Source organism: Diabrotica virgifera, chromosome 6, assembly GCF_917563875.1.
Source record: "Diabrotica virgifera virgifera chromosome 6, PGI_DIABVI_V3a".
Taxonomy (NCBI): domain Eukaryota; kingdom Metazoa; phylum Arthropoda; class Insecta; order Coleoptera; family Chrysomelidae; genus Diabrotica; species Diabrotica virgifera.
The window spans coordinates 55,085,603-55,102,006 of NC_065448.1; the positions used below are offsets into that span (position 1 = coordinate 55,085,603).

Below are 16,404 nucleotides of genomic sequence, written 5' to 3' on the forward strand. Positions count from 1 at the left end.
GATACGCTTAAATGGACCCGCTAATGGAGTGGTTTCATTACATACCTTGACACATACCTTGATGTTGAGTGACGAATATATGTATTTTGCTGTAAATGCATTATTATAGTGCCCAGGGTTATTAAATACTATTGAGTATTAAATACTAGTGAGTAAATTTTACCTTAGTGTTGATCCTTTTTTATTTCGTAGATAATATCTTTATCATCTTCTAGGTTCTACGTTAAATCGATCTTACAAATTTGATGCACTTGTATTCAGTTGTAGGTTTTCAATTATGTACATTTAACATTTTCAGACGTAAGGTAAATTCGGTTAAATCGACCTATTTTAAGTTCAGAAATCTAAGGTTAAGCTATGGCCCATTCATTATCAAACACCCTGTATGTATGTAATTTCTTCTTTCTCATAATTTTTTACTCATTAACTATTGACTCTGATTAATTTAAGACTTGAACTTTTTTGGGTCCAGAGTTCTCATCCTCACACGTAGAATAATAATATCTTTCTACAGACAGGAATCATTTTGTTTACAATTATTATCAGTATATAGTATATGTATACTACTCTTATTTCATTTGGAAATTTTTTTTGTTTTTGATGTCAACACGTGTTGATAATTTATTGCAAATTTAAAATCTGTAATCACTGAGTAATCAAGTTTTCTGGTTCTTCAAATAGATAAAATGATATATTTTACGTAGATGGCAATATAAATTTTCGTATTTTATATAAATCTGCTTTTGTAATTAATATTCTTCCGTTGATGGCCATTTTATTGCGACGCTAAATTAACGCGCAACACTATCGTTATATTCTTGTTTTATTATGTGTTTTGTGAGAGATACAGTAGGAAAAATTAAAGAATACCCATGAACGAACATATAAACACGCTGTATTTTCCTGTCACCGTGTCACAAAGGAAATTGCCCAGCGCAAGTACATGTAATAATAATTATTACATGTACTTGCGCTGGCCAATTTTTTGTATGGCACGGTGACAGGAAAATACAGCGTGTTTTATATGTTCGTTCATGGGTATTCTTTCATTTTTCTGACTGTATGTATGAGGACGACTATAGTGTTAGGACAGTGTGAGAGAGACTGATAAATTTCACGTGAAAGTGGATTGCACCAAGGCTCGGTGCTTAATCCGTATTTACTCTCATTAGTTTGGAACCAGATAACAGCGAAACTACAGGGTAACTTTCCATGGTGCTTAATGTATGCTGATGATGTAGTGTTAGTAGGAAATAGTGAGAGCTACTTAGAACAAAAACTGAAACCAGGGCCGCCGCTAAGGTGTTGTCCGCCTGTGTGCAACTTAATATTTGCCGCCCCCCTTCCAACACTTAAGAATATGTACATATTATACCTTGTTTTTAAGCTAGGAGGAGTAATTCAAATTTACCGCCGTAATGCTTGTTTGTAATTGATCCAACCTCAGGAAAGTTTACTCCACTGTTATGAAATTTTGACAAGATTGAAATTTATGAAATTTTGACACTATTGACACTTAAAATTTATAGACTAATTAAGTCAAATCGGCGATTTTTTGTGTTTTCTGCGTTATTCTGTTTTGTGCGGTTAATACAATATTTAGGTATGGTTACTTTCGAAGGCTGACATGATCAACCAAAAAAGAAGATATATCTAGTGATTTTTCTAGTGACATTATTGGGTATGAATCTGTCTTTTGAGTTCACTCGTCCTGGTTTAAAAACAGAATATAGTATATAAAAAATATTTAGAAGATGCATAACAATAATCTGATAATCTGAATAATCATAAAAGCTAGATCAATCTTCAACCGTATGGGGGCGTTTTTCAAGAGCCACAACCTTTCTCTTGGTATAAAAGTAAGAATGCTGAGATATTACGTCTTCTCTGTCCTTTTTTATGGTGTTGAATCATGGACCTTGAACGAGGATATGTGCAGAAAATTGGAAGCATTTGAGATGTGGCTATATCGGAGAATTCTTAAAATCTCATGGACTGATCGGGTCACAAATGAGGTGGTTCTTAGAGGAATGGGGAAGAACCGAGAAGTACTAACCACTATCAAATCTCGAAAGTTGGAATACTTTGGGCACATTATGCGAAATGAATCCAGATATGCCCTCCTACAAGCCATCCTGCAAGGAAAAATATTTGAAAAGCGAGGTCCAGGAAGAAGAAGAACATCCTGGTTAAAGAACCTCAGAACCTGGTTCAACACAACATCTGTGCAGCTTTCCCGCGTTGCTGCAGATAAAGTGAAGATTGCCATGATGATCGCCAACATTCGTCACGGATAGGCACATCAAGAAGAAGATAACAATAATAATCTGTAACTAGATAAATACTTTCAGTTATATGGGTCTATCGTAACATTTTGCCCTATTCTATCTCGCCCCTTTTGTCTGTTGATGCACATGTATTTGGTTTTCTCTTCATTTACCCTTAAACCAGTTTTCCTTGCCTCTACCTCCAATTTATTTATTTGAATCAGTTGCCGGTAAATCTGAAATTTGAAGACATCGCATATCGACCACATGACCACGTAGAGAAAAGCATCTCAATGTCCGAAAGCCCCCAGCTTCTATGAGTGAAAAAGTAATTCCTATTCCCGGATCTGCTGTATAACTATAGTTGCAAAAGGGCAGTTCATACAATAAAGAATATTTTTTGACATTTTTCTTTAGATTAGGATGAAAAAAAAAGAACTATAAATGATAAATGAAAAGCATTTTAATAGGTATTATCAGGTAATAATAATTATTGTTTGGAATAAAGTTTACAGAATTATCTGAAGTATTACTATTTAATTATTTGAATTTATTTTCGTTTAAAAAAAAGTATTATCACCAGTGACCTGCTTTTGGCCGCCCCTATTGTTGGCCGCCTGTGTGCGATGCACACTTAGCACACATGGTAGCGGCGGCCCTGACTGGAACAGTGGAGACAAGCTCTGGAGGAAAAAGGTTTAAAACTTAGTAGGACAAAAACAGAGTATTTGGAATGTTCATTTAAACATGGAGTTACTACAAATAAAATGGTATCTTTGGATAGTGAAATGATTGTGAAAAGCAATAGTTTTAAGCACCTAGGATCGGTATTACAGAGTAATGGAGAAATAGATGGAGATGCATGCAGTAGAATTAGGGCTGGATGGATAAATTGGAAGGAAGCGAGTGGTGTGTTGTGTGACAAAAAAGTTTAAATGAAGCTGAAGAGAAAATTCTATAAATCAGTTATAAGACCGGCTTTGATGTACGGAACTCAATGTTGGGCAGTGAAAAAGAAAGAGGAACAAGGAACGCATGTGGCGGAAATGAGAATGCTTAGTTGGAGGAGTGGAGTGTCAAAAAATGATAAAATTAAAAATGAGTTAATAGGGGAAGTCTAGGTGTGGCACCAATTACCAAAATGAGAGAGCATAGGTTCAGATAATTTGGTCATGTTCAACATTGAGACGTTAATCATCAAAGGAGTAGGAGAGGACGACCAAAGAAGACCTGAGGAAACGATTAGGCAGGACATGTTGGTAAAGGGGATTAATATTGATATGACCCAAGATAGAATTGTATGGAGAAATGCAATTAGGGAAACCGATCTCGCTTAGGGATAAGGCAAAGAGAATGATGATGATTATGTCTTTTGTCAATCTTTATCAATAATGTTGTTCTGAAGCTATTTCCTTGTGGCATTTTTATGATTAATAATTATATGGGAAATAAGCCACAATTAAAATGAAAAAAATAATTTTATTAACGTTTCGACGCCCAAATCGGGTGCCGTTGTCAAAATACAAAATATTACTAAAATAAACTAAAGTGTTGTTGCTAAGCAAAAAAAAATTCTTCTAATAATTTATTTAATCTCACTCATTTATATTGGCAATTCAGACATATATTATACATTTTAAAGTAGAAGACTTTAAAATGATATTGCCAATATTTTATGAGTTGCGTTCCTGGGACGACTTACTGAAAGATAGTTCATTCGATTACATGAAATTAACCCCAACTCAAGAATATCCGTCATAAAAAATTATAGCATGTGATATGTCTTTAAAAAGACAATAACCAAATGCAACGACAGTAAAATTCTCGCGTTAGAGACTTCATAGTAAATCACAAGGGAAAACCAGGAAAAACCCTGTGATACTATCCCGACATCGTAAGTATTTGGTCTTACATTAATTTACTCTCAAAAAATAGTACCAAATTCTGACTTGTAACATGTTTAAATTATAAATATTATTAATAATACTAGATAATATATAAGTAATACTAAAATATAAAATATGTACTAGCTCGATATTATTGACTTACTAATCTTGGTATTTTCTTTCTATTGACTTCCTCTTTCAGTATGGGTAACCACATCCTACTGCATTCTACCGAGGAATTTGCGACACAATTGGTTTCATTTAGCATAATTAGAGCCGCTTCTTTGATTTTTCTCTTTTTACTATCTGATTCTTTCAGGACTATACTTGAATCTCTCCACTGAACTCTATGTTCATTATCCCATGCGTGTTGACATATTTGAGATCTCTCAAATTCTCTATTTTTAATATAAGATTGATGTTCACTTATTCTAACGTCTAATGGTCTTGATGTCTCACCTAAATAAAATTGTTCGCATTCACAAGGTATTTTATAAATGCAATTTTTTGTTCTTTCTTGATCATTGTTAGGTTTAGTTTTAGATAGAATAGATCTCAATGTGTTTGTTGTTTTGAATGTTGTTGAAATGTTGAATTTATTTCCTATTGTTTTAAGTTTCTCGGATAGTCCTTTTATATATGGTATTGATATTTTTCTCGTATTATTTCTGGTGAATGTTGTAGGATCCCGTTCTAAGTTGTTCTGTTCCATTCGATCCAATCTTGACAATTCCTTATTTATAAACGATATAGGATAATCATTTTTTAATAAAACAGATGTTAACAATTGTTTTTCTGCTAAAAAGGAATTTTCGTTAGAACAAGTAATTTTGGCTCTATCATATAAGGATTTAATGATTCCCTTTTTAACGTTGATGTTGTGATTTGACTTGTAATTGAGATATCTGTTGGTGTGTGTTGGTTTTCTATACACTTGAGTCTCATATCCAATATCCTTCTTTGAGATCAAAACATCGAGGAAAGGTAGGCTGTTATTGTATTCCTTTTCCATTGTAAATTTTATTGTCTCTTCTTGATCGTTTATAATATTCAGGAATGTATCCAACAATTCTGATCCATGAGGCCATATTGAAAATATGATAATATTAGAGAATATATTAATATATTATTAATAATATATTAATATATTCTTAATAATATATTAATAATAATAGAGAATGATAATACATTGGCAACTAGGACAAGACTAAATGTATCAGCTATAATGGAGTTATTGACATTATGTACCCATAATACCTATTTTCAACTAAACAATGAATTCTATAAACAAAATTTTGGTCTAGCAATGGGCTCTTCTTTATCTCCATTATTGGCTAATATATTTATGGAGGATTTCGAAACTAATATTATTTCTAAACAAAATTTAAAACCCACAGTATGGTGGAGATATGTAGATGATGTGTTTTCAATATGGCCTCATGGATCAGAATTGTTGGATACATTCCTGAATATTATAAACGATCAAGAAGAGACAATAAAATTTACAATGGAAAAGGAATACAATAACAGCCTACCTTTCCTCGATGTTTTGATCTCAAAGAAGGATATTGGATATGAGACTCAAGTGTATAGAAAACCAACACACACCAACAGATATCTCAATTACAAGTCAAATCACAACATCAACGTTAAAAAGGGAATCATTAAATCCTTATATGATAGAGCCAAAATTACTTGTTCTAACGAAAATTCCTTTTTAGCAGAAAAACAATTGTTAACATCTGTTTTATTAAAAAATGATTATCCTATATCGTTTATAAATAAGGAATTGTCAAGATTGGATCGAATGGAACAGAACAACTTAGAACGGGATCCTACAACATTCACCAGAAATAATACGAGAAAAATATCAATACCATATATAAAAGGACTATCCGAGAAACTTAAAACAATAGGAAATAAATTCAACATTTCAACAACATTCAAAACAACAAACACATTGAGATCTATTCTATCTAAAACTAAACCTAACAATGATCAAGAAAGAACAAAAAATTGCATTTATAAAATACCTTGTGAATGCGAACAATTTTATTTAGGTGAGACATCAAGACCATTAGACGTTAGAATAAGTGAACATCAATCTTATATTAAAAATAGAGAATTTGAGAGATCTCAAATATGTCAACACGCATGGGATAATGAACATAGAGTTCAGTGGAGAGATTCAAGTATAGTCCTGAAAGAATCAGATAGTAAAAAGAGAAAAATCAAAGAAGCGGCTCTAATTATGCTAAATGAAACCAATTGTGTCGCAAATTCCTCGGTAGAATGCAGTAGGATGTGGTTACCCATACTGAAAGAGGAAGTCAATAGAAAGAAAATACCAAGATTAGTAAGTCAATAATATCGAGCTAGTACATATTTTATATTTTAGTATTACTTATATATTATCTAGTATTATTAATAATATTTATAATTTAAACATGTTACAAGTCAGAATTTGGTACTATTTTTTGAGAGTAAATTAATGTAAGACCAAATACTTACGATGTCGGGATAGTATCACAGGGTTTTTCCTGGTTTTCCCTTGTGATTTACTATGAAGTCTCTAACGCGAGAATTTTACTGTCGTTGCATTTGGTTATTGTCTTTTTAAAGACATATCACATGCTATAATTTTTTATGACGGATATTCTTGAGTTGGGGTTAATTTCATGTAATCGAATGAACTATCTTTCAGTAAGTCGTCCCAGGAACGCAACTCATAAAATATTGGCAATATCATTTTAAAGTCTTCTACTTTAAAATGTATAATATATGTCTGAATTGCCAATATAAATGAGTGAGATTAAATAAATTATTAGAAGAATTTTTTTTGCTTAGCAACAACACTTTAGTTTATTTTAGTAATATTTTGTATTTTGACAACGGCACCCGATTTGGGCGTCGAAACGTTAATAAAATTATTTTTTTCATTTTAATTGTGGCTTATTTCCCATATAATTATTAATTTATCAATAATCATCGATAATATAAGTATGAAAGTATGTTGTTATAATATAATAATGAAAATTCTTTGTTTATTGATTAATTGGAACAAATATTTATTCTCGATTTGTAAATGCATTATAACAGCAATTTTTTGTGGAATCGACTACTTTGTTTAGCAGGTGTTTGTAAGTTAACGTTTAGGCATCTATTTCATACACTTTTACAAGGTCCTAGTGATCAATGATGATTCATATCGTCGCGCGTCTGCCTAATATGAAAAATTCATATCTCCAAAATATTCAATTTTAGACTTTTGATGGCATCTGTTAGCATTATCCAAAAGCTATGTACGGCTCTGTTGTCTTCTCATATAGTTTACTAGATTTTGCTAAAATTGTGAAAATGAAATATGCGTAAGTCCATTAATGTCTTTCTGAAATATAATGCTAACTATCTGAAATCTGCATAAGTCACACAAGTCCTCTCTTGTTAGTGACCAAACCGTTCAAACTTATCGGTGCTTTTCTGATGTTTATACAATAAAAAGTATTTTTATTGTAAACGGGTGAGTACCTACAGGGTACAGATTAAAATAACACCACAAATGGATTACTTCTTCTTCTTCTTCTTCTTCTTCTTCTTCTTCTTTTTCTTCTTCTTCTTCTTCTTTTTCTTCTTCTTCTTCTTCCTTCTTGTATGTAGACTTTAAAGCCCGTTTCTTCTTCAATATTAGCCTCCTAAATTATTTAAGTTATCGCACCATCTTTTTCTTGGTCTGCCAATACTTCTTCGTCCATTTGGTGACTTATGACGTGCTATTCGTACTATCCTATCCTCTGCCATTCTACTAATTTGTTCGTTCCACTCCTGTTTCCGTTTTGTCACCCATCTATTTATGTCTTCTGCATTGCATCATCTTCTTATGTTTTCGCTTCTCTCCCTATCCAACAGACTTTTCCCTGATATTCGTCGGAGTATTTTCATCTCTGTTGTTTCTAGTAGTCGTCTCGTTTTAGATGTGTCAGGTCCGCCGTGTATGTCAATATAGGTCTTATTGTTGCTTTATAGATTCTTTCTTTTGTGTCTTGTCTTAGGTGTTTGTTCTTCCAGATTGTGTCATTAGGGGATCCCGCCGCTTTACTTGCTTTTAAGCTTTGTTGTCGTATTTCCTCTTCAACATCTCCGTAACTGCTTATATCTCTTCCCAGATATCTAAACCTTGCTTCCTGCTTTATTATTTTCCCATCAATTTCGATTTTACATCGTAGTGGGTATTTAGATGTTGTCATACATTTGGTTTTTTCTGCTGATATTATCATATTGTATTTCTTGGCTGTTGTATTGAAGATGTGTGTTAATCTTTGGAAATCGTCTTCTGTCTCGGCGATTTGTTCCCCATTCTGTAACCATGACCTTTACGTACTGCTTCTATTATTTCGTCCATTATTATATTAAAGAGTAGTGGGCTTAATGAGTCAACCTGTCTGACTCCGCTTTGTACTGGTATAAGCTGCGTTAGTTTTCCATGTTTCTTTGCCTGTATTCGATATTGAAAATATATGTTTTCGATGGTTTGTATAATATTGATTGGTATGTTTCTTCTATACAGTAAATGTAAGACGTCTTCGACTTGGATGCGATCGAAAGCCTTTGTCAGGTCTATAAAATATAAATATGCTGGTTTATTGTACTCAATGGCCTTTTCTGTGATTTGTCTCAGTACAAATACGGCGTCTACGCAGGATCTGAATCCTTGTTGTTCATTTGATAAAGTTGTTAGTTTATTGATTTTGTTGGTTAGGACTTTTATGGTTAGCTTAAGTGCGGTGTTCAGTAGATTTATACCTCTATAATTGTTGGGATCTTCTTTGTCTCCTTTCTTGAACTAAAGATTGATTACTAAAAACGTAAATTTAAATTATTTAGGGACTTCCGCAATTTTCACATTATATTTAGTTGTATACAAGCGGAGTTTTGCACAGTTAGTTTTTTGTCTGTCCTGTAAAATCAGGTATTTTGGGCTTATTCATTTTTCATATTAGACCGACGATATGCAAAATGATGATGTAAGGTATGATTCTTATATCTTGGAGAATATACACTAAACTCTAACCTTAATATTAACAGCGCGATCTGCCAAAAATAGGTAGATATATGTACACTATGTACAAAGAATCATAATTATAATGCTAAAATTTATAATGTAAGTAATTGATCTAAAAAAAAACTAAAAACAATGCAATGAAATACATATTATTAGGTATTGGCCCCGAGCAATTACCTTCACCTACAATTCAGCAATTTACGGTAATGGTTTCAATGTTCTACCTTAACCTCAGTCGAATGGATCATCTTGTTAATTTGTTAATATCATATTTTGTTCTCCTATCTGCACAAATTACAATTATTTTTATTTTTGTGTAATCGCTAAATGGAAAAGTACTATAATATAAGATGACTTGTGGTAAAATAGCTATTTGTATAACAAGGGAGGAAAGTGCTACTTTTCCTCCCGAGAATGAAGTTTACCATTCGAGGGAGGGAAAGACACTTTACTCCCATGTTGTACATACGATTTTTCCACCTTCCTCAAATATCAAGTAATTTTTTCATTTTTAAATAATTTATTTATGTAACTAACTGACAAAATTTATTAGAGCACTAAAACTAACAAGTAGGTACAGTATAACTGTCAACTGTCAAATATAAGTCAAATTATTAATGTAAACATTGTTAAATCAAAATAACAATTTACTGTTTTTACCATTCTGCAAAATACAGGGTGCTCTATAAATAAACGTTAAAATGTATAGATACTTACGGAATAGATAATAGAATATTATATAGGGCGTCAATAAGTTATTTCATCAATGACATACCATGACGTCACTTTTACTTTTCCTCCCTAGGGAGGAAAAGTACTTTCCCTCCCTAGGGACAAAAAGTACGACTTTGCTCCCTACAATCAGATCAGGAAAAGTATACTTTCGGTAGAAGTAGGTGGAAAACTTTTTTTAGCAGGATCATAATAAAAATTTTGCCAATTGACCAAGTAAATATTTGTAGGTACTATAACAATTGAACATAAAATTCATATTTTTGACAAATCGAGTATTTGACTAAAAAAAATGTAATAGCTCATGATTGCATTCTATACTTAATTTACAATTAAGATGCAGCAGAAATAAACAAACCGAGACACGTTAAATGCTACTAGGAGCACTCCCGAATCATAATTTACAATGTACCTATAAACTTTGAAAATTATGATTTGGGATTTACAATGTTATAATATATACATTGTAAATTATGATTCGGGAGTGCTCCTAGTAGCATTTAACGTGTCTTGGTTTGTTTATTTCTACTGCATGTTGATTGTAAATTTGGTATAGGTTTTAGATCATTCAGAACTTTTTATAAAGAATAACTTTTTCCACCTACCTCTTCCGAAAGTATACTTTTCCGGACCTGATTGTAGGGAGCAAAGTTGTACTTTTCCTCCCTAGGGAGGAACAGTAAATGTGACGTCATGGTATTTCATTCATGAAATATAACTTTCTGACGCCTTGTACAATATCTATTTTCTATTACGTAAGTATCTATACATTTTAACGTTTATTTAAAAACACTCTGTATTTTGCAGAATGGTAAAAACAGTAAATTGTTATTTTGATTTAACAATGTTTACATTAATAATTTGACTTATATGTGACAGTTGACAGTTATATTGTACCTACTTGTTAGTTTTAGTTCTCATAAATTTTGTTGGTTAGTTACATAAATAAATTAAGTAAAAATGAAAAAATGACGTGTTATTTGAAGAAGGTGGAAAAACCATATGTATAACATGGGAGTAAAGTGCCTTTTCCTCCCTTGAATGATTACTGCCCTCCGCTACGCGTCGGGCAGTAAACTTCATTCTCGGGAGGAAAAGTAGCACTTTCCTCCCTTGTTATACAAATAGCTATTTTTCATAAAATTAAAAAAAAAAGTTTCCCATAGTGCCCAATTAACTCTGTACCATATTTTATGGAAAACTACCATCCTTTGTGGCTTAGTGGTAAGAGAGTCTACCTTTGGATTCAGGGGACGTGAATTCGAATCTCATCAGGGGTAGGAAATTTTTCATTTATTAAAAATTAATAAGTGAACATAGTTTCTAAGGAGAAACAATTAATCTGGTACGGGCACGTTCAAAGTATAAGCGAGGATAGACTACCTAAAAAGACAACGAAATGGACACCAAGAGAAAAACGAAAAAGAGGAAGACCGAAAAAATCTTGGATTGGTGGTATACGGAGATCTATTAGCGAAATCTTATTTTTGAAAACCGTCTAACGGTCGGTGTCTGCATCCATTCACAGATAGATTCTTACATCTAATATGCACCATTGTGTCTACTATCAATACGGAAATGATGAATTTGATTTTTCGTAGTTTCATCAGGTGGCATCCATGTTTGTTTGTGTATAGCTTTATCTGAAAAATATTTTCTAAACAAACAATATGCGTAGATAAAAGTAATAGAACAAGATTTCATCAAAATTGTTATTCCGTTATCTAGATTTAGTTTAGGTTCTGAAATTATTTTCTTGTGGCATGTCTTAACTGGGCCGGCGTAGCTCAGGAGGTAGTGTGCTTGGCTTGCGTGCTGGTAGGCCGGGGTTCAAATCCTAGCGCCGGCAAGAACAACTAGACATTTTTAAATGCCTATAGGCTCCAGGTCGACTCAGCCTGAATAAAATGAGTACCTTGGGTAAAACCAGGGGTAATAATAGGCGGTTGAAGCGTAGCACTGGCCCTGTTACCTTCCTTGTATACCGTAGGCCCTAAATATAGCAGACAACCCTGCTATAATCATAAAGCCGCGTTAGCGGTATAAAACGGGAGACTATTATTATTATGTCTTAAGCTTCAGTTACACTTGGCAAGTTTATTGGCCGAAAGTAGTTGCGGCCACTTAACTTGCCATGCCTAAACAACAGGAAAGTACACTTGCCATCACTTAGCCGTTGCTAACACATGGCAAGTTTAGTGACCGCAAGTACTTTCAGCCAGTAAACTTGCCAAGTGTAACTGAAGCCAAAGTTAAATATGGTGTTTATATGGGATTTAGCCACAATTGATTGTAATGAAAATTACATTTTTACTAATATTTGACATTTCGACTTCAAAAATAGTTCTCAGAAAATATTATTTAAGGACTTTTCAAAATTGACGGTTTACTTATATGGCCAAGATCTTATAGGCAACAGCAATGCTTTTAGTTAAAAAAACCTGTGGGTGGATTTTTGTGCCCTATGGAGATGACATTCTGATTAGTTTGCGTATTTCTGCATTACTTGTAGGTGCATTGTGCGCTTGTGTACAGTCGGAAAAATGAAAGAATGCCCATGAACAAACATATAAAACACGCTGTATTTTCCTGTTACCGTGTCATACAAAAAATTGACCAGCGCAAGTACATGTAATAATTATTATTACATGTACTTGCGCTGGGCAATTTTCTTGGGCAACAAGGCCACTGTAAGGGACGTCATCTTCTGGACTTTCGAGGGCTTTCGGTATCAAATTGATGCAAATGGATTACTGAGGGGTTCTTGAGGTCGCTAAATACGAATATGCCATTAGAACCGAATCCCAGAGAACCTGGTGCCCAAGATTATTGCTAGGAGCATCATATTCTGGAGCTTCGAGAGTCTTCGGTACTAAATTGATTCAAACGGATTACTCATAGGTTTTTGGGTTTTGCTGAACACGAATAAGTCATCAGATCTCACTCTCGGATTACCTGGTGCCTAATACTAACTTCTGTAGTTCCGAGGATTTTCGGCATTCAATTGATACAAACGGATTACTTACTAATCGGATTTTGGCGTTGTTGAACACGATTACGTCATCAGAACAGACACCAGAGAACCTGGTACCTAGAGCACGTCATCTTCTGTAGTTTCGATGGTTTTCGGTACTTAATTGATGCAATGGATTACTCATGGGTTTTTGGGGTTTCTGAACATAAATACGGCATCAGAACAGACACCGGAGCCCCTGGTGCCTAAGGCAGGTTATCTTCTGTATTTTCGATAGTTTTCGGTACTAAATTAGTGCAAACGGATTACTCTTGAGTTTATGGGGTTGCTGAATATGAATATGCTATCAGACCCAACCCACACAGCATCTGGTGCTTAAGGCAGGTCATCTTCTGGAGTTTCGAGTGTTTTTGGTACTAAATTGATGAAACCGGATTACTCATGAGTTTTCCAAGTACCTGAATACGAAAATGCCATCAGAATAGACACCGAAGCACCTGGTGCCTCAAGCACGTTATCTTTTGGAGTTTCGAGAGTTTTCGGTACTAAATTGATGAAAAATGGATTACTTTTTGGTTTTGGGGTTGTTGAACACGAATGTGGCTTATATGAGGAATTCTGGAGTATCTAGTGATTACGGTAATCACTAATAATGTCAACGCATAATAAAACTCATGTAAAAAAATTAAATAGATCAACAAAGTAGAGTTCTTATTCCGTAAACCCAAAACCCATGAGCAAATCATTTACATCAATTTAGTACCAAAATTTTTCTAAACTCCATAAGATGATATACCTTAGGCACCAGGTGCTCCGGTGTTTGTTCGAACGGCGTATTTGTCTTCAGCAACCCCAAAAACCCATGAGTAATCCGTTTGAATCTATGTATTTAATGCCGAAAACACTCGAAACTCCAGAGGATAACGTGCCTTAGGCCCAGATGCTCCGGTGTCTCTTCTGATGGCGTATTTGTGTTAAGCAACCCTAAAAACCCGTGAGTAATCTGTTTGCATCAATTGAGTACCTAAAACTTTCGAAACTCCAGAAGATGACGTGCCCTAGGCACCAAGTCCTCCGGTGTTTGTTCTGATGGGGTATTCGTGTTCAGCATCCCCAAAAACCTATAAGTAATCTGTTTGCATCAATATAGTACCAAAAACCTCGCCTAGTGGATGACGCCCCTTGCAGTGACCCTGGGCACCAGGTTCTACGATGGTCTGTTTTGATGGCATGTTAGTGTTTACCGACTTTAAAAACCCCCGAGTAATTTATTTTTATCAATTTATGCCGAAATTCCTTAAAACTTCAGAAGATGACGTTCCTTGGGCACCAGGTGCACAGGGGTTGTTTGTAATGGTATATCAGTGTTTAGCGACCTCAAAAACCCTCCAGTAATCCATTTGCATCAATTAAATGCCGAAATCCCTCGAAACCCCAGAAGATGACGTGCCCTAGTAGCGACCCTGAGCACCAGGTATTCCCAAGTTCAATTATGATGGCATATTCGTGTTTAGCGACCCCAAAAACCCGTAAGTAATCCGTTTGCATCAATTTAATACTGAAAGCACTCGAAACTCCAGAAGATGACGTCCAGAGGAGCGACCTTGGGCATCATGTAATCCGGTGGTTTATTCTGATGGCATATTCGTATTTGGCCACCTCAAAAACCCCCCGACTAATCCGTTTGCACCAATTTAATAACGAAAGCCCTCGAAAGTTCCAGTGACCTTGGGCACCAGGTGATCCAGAGGTCTGCAGTGACCTTGGGCACCAGGTGATCCAGAGGTCAATTCTGATGGCATATCAGTACTTAGTGACTCCTAAAACCCGTGAGTAATCCGTTTGCATCGATTTAATGCCGAAAACCATCTAAACTCCAGAAGATGACCTCTCTTGCACTGACCTTGGGCACCAGGTGATCCGGGTGTCAGTTCTGATTGCGTAATCGTATTCAGTGACGCCAAAAACCCGCCAAATAATAAATTGTGTTCCTTAGTATACTGATTTTGACTTTATTTTTATATTTATGCAATTTTGGATTCATTTTATGCACTTTACAGTGCAATTATGCATTTCCACCCATTTTTGAATAGTAGACTTTTTTCTTGACGTCATCCTGAACATAGTGCAAAAAACTGCAAATCTCTATGTGCTGTATTTAAAAATTTATTTATTTTGTGCTAAATGCCCTGTTCTAAATACTAATGCTCTTGTGCTAGAAAGAAGTTCATGAAAAAGCATCATCAATACGTAAAAGATCATAAAAAGTTAAAACAGATAAATGTGTTTTATACTTTTATGGATTACACGACACCTGATAATAAATGGAAAAACAAAAAGAATAGCACGATTAAAAAGGTTTTGCATTAAAAATTATGTGACTACGTATAGTCCAGTAAAATAAAATTTCACTACATGTAAAACAAAATGTAAATTCGTACAGGTTGAAACAAATGTTATATCAAAGTTTAGGTGGGTACAAAAGATATTTTCAAGAAAGTATCCAAATCACACAAGGGGATCATTCTTTAAATAATTAAAAAGGGGTCATTTTTGCAAAAAAATTACTTTTTTAACTGCTGAGGTCATTCAATTACTAATAAAGGTCTATAGGATTATTTTCTGCAAAATTGAAGGGTAAATCTTTCACATATAACTTACTAAATTAAATTTGACCCCCTATTTATTTAAATAATTATACATGAAGCTTTAAAAACAAATTTGCAAAAAATTATTTTTAGCGTTTTAAATAAGCACTATAAAATATCTTATTTTACAGGAGAAGTTGCACTATGTTATCAGTATTAATCAAAAAAAAAAAATAGTCCAAAAATATTTAATATTTTTTGAGATATTGAATTTGTTTATTAAATGTTACTCTATTTTCAATTGCAAAAACGCGGTTGTTGCCAAAGAAATATTCACCTGTATTAAATCTTATTAGTTTTATTTTTATGTAAGTTTTCGATAAATGTATTGATAAATTCAAATTTCAATTAAACTTCCCCCTAAAATGACATTTGAAAATTATTCAAATTTGTTTATAATTTGTTTTTTTAATAACGTCGCGGGGATTAAATATTTTGAAATGCCGTTTCGATAATTGGAATTCTGGGAATTTTTCACTAATTAAAAAATTTTTTTGTCTTTTTTTCCTCTTCTTTTTTTTTGGAATTGTATTACTACGGGCCCTTTTAGGGTTAAGTTTCATTAAGAATGTCGAATCTCTAAGTTATAGATTCTAGACCTAAAAATATTAAGATTGGTCTAAAATCACTTAAATAAAATGTGGCTGGTTACTGAGTTACAGGGTGTTTAATTTAAAAATTAAAAATTATTTTTACCAAGTACTTTCAAACTATTTGACGCATCCTTATCATACTTGTCAGAAAGTGTGGGTACTATACAGTCTACTAAATTGTGACAAATAAAAGTTTCTAGCTACTACCAGAGGAGTACGACAGGGGATAGTTAATGGTTGACCCT

The 16,404-nt window shown here is 33.8% G+C and overlaps 1 protein-coding gene across 4 annotated transcripts in view; it reads left to right on the top strand.

Annotated features, from left to right (window-relative positions):
* LOC114343216 (ethanolamine kinase) overlaps window positions 1–16,404 on the top strand; it is a 171,569-nt gene that overhangs the window by 96,920 nt on the left and 58,245 nt on the right. The window lies entirely within an intron of this gene.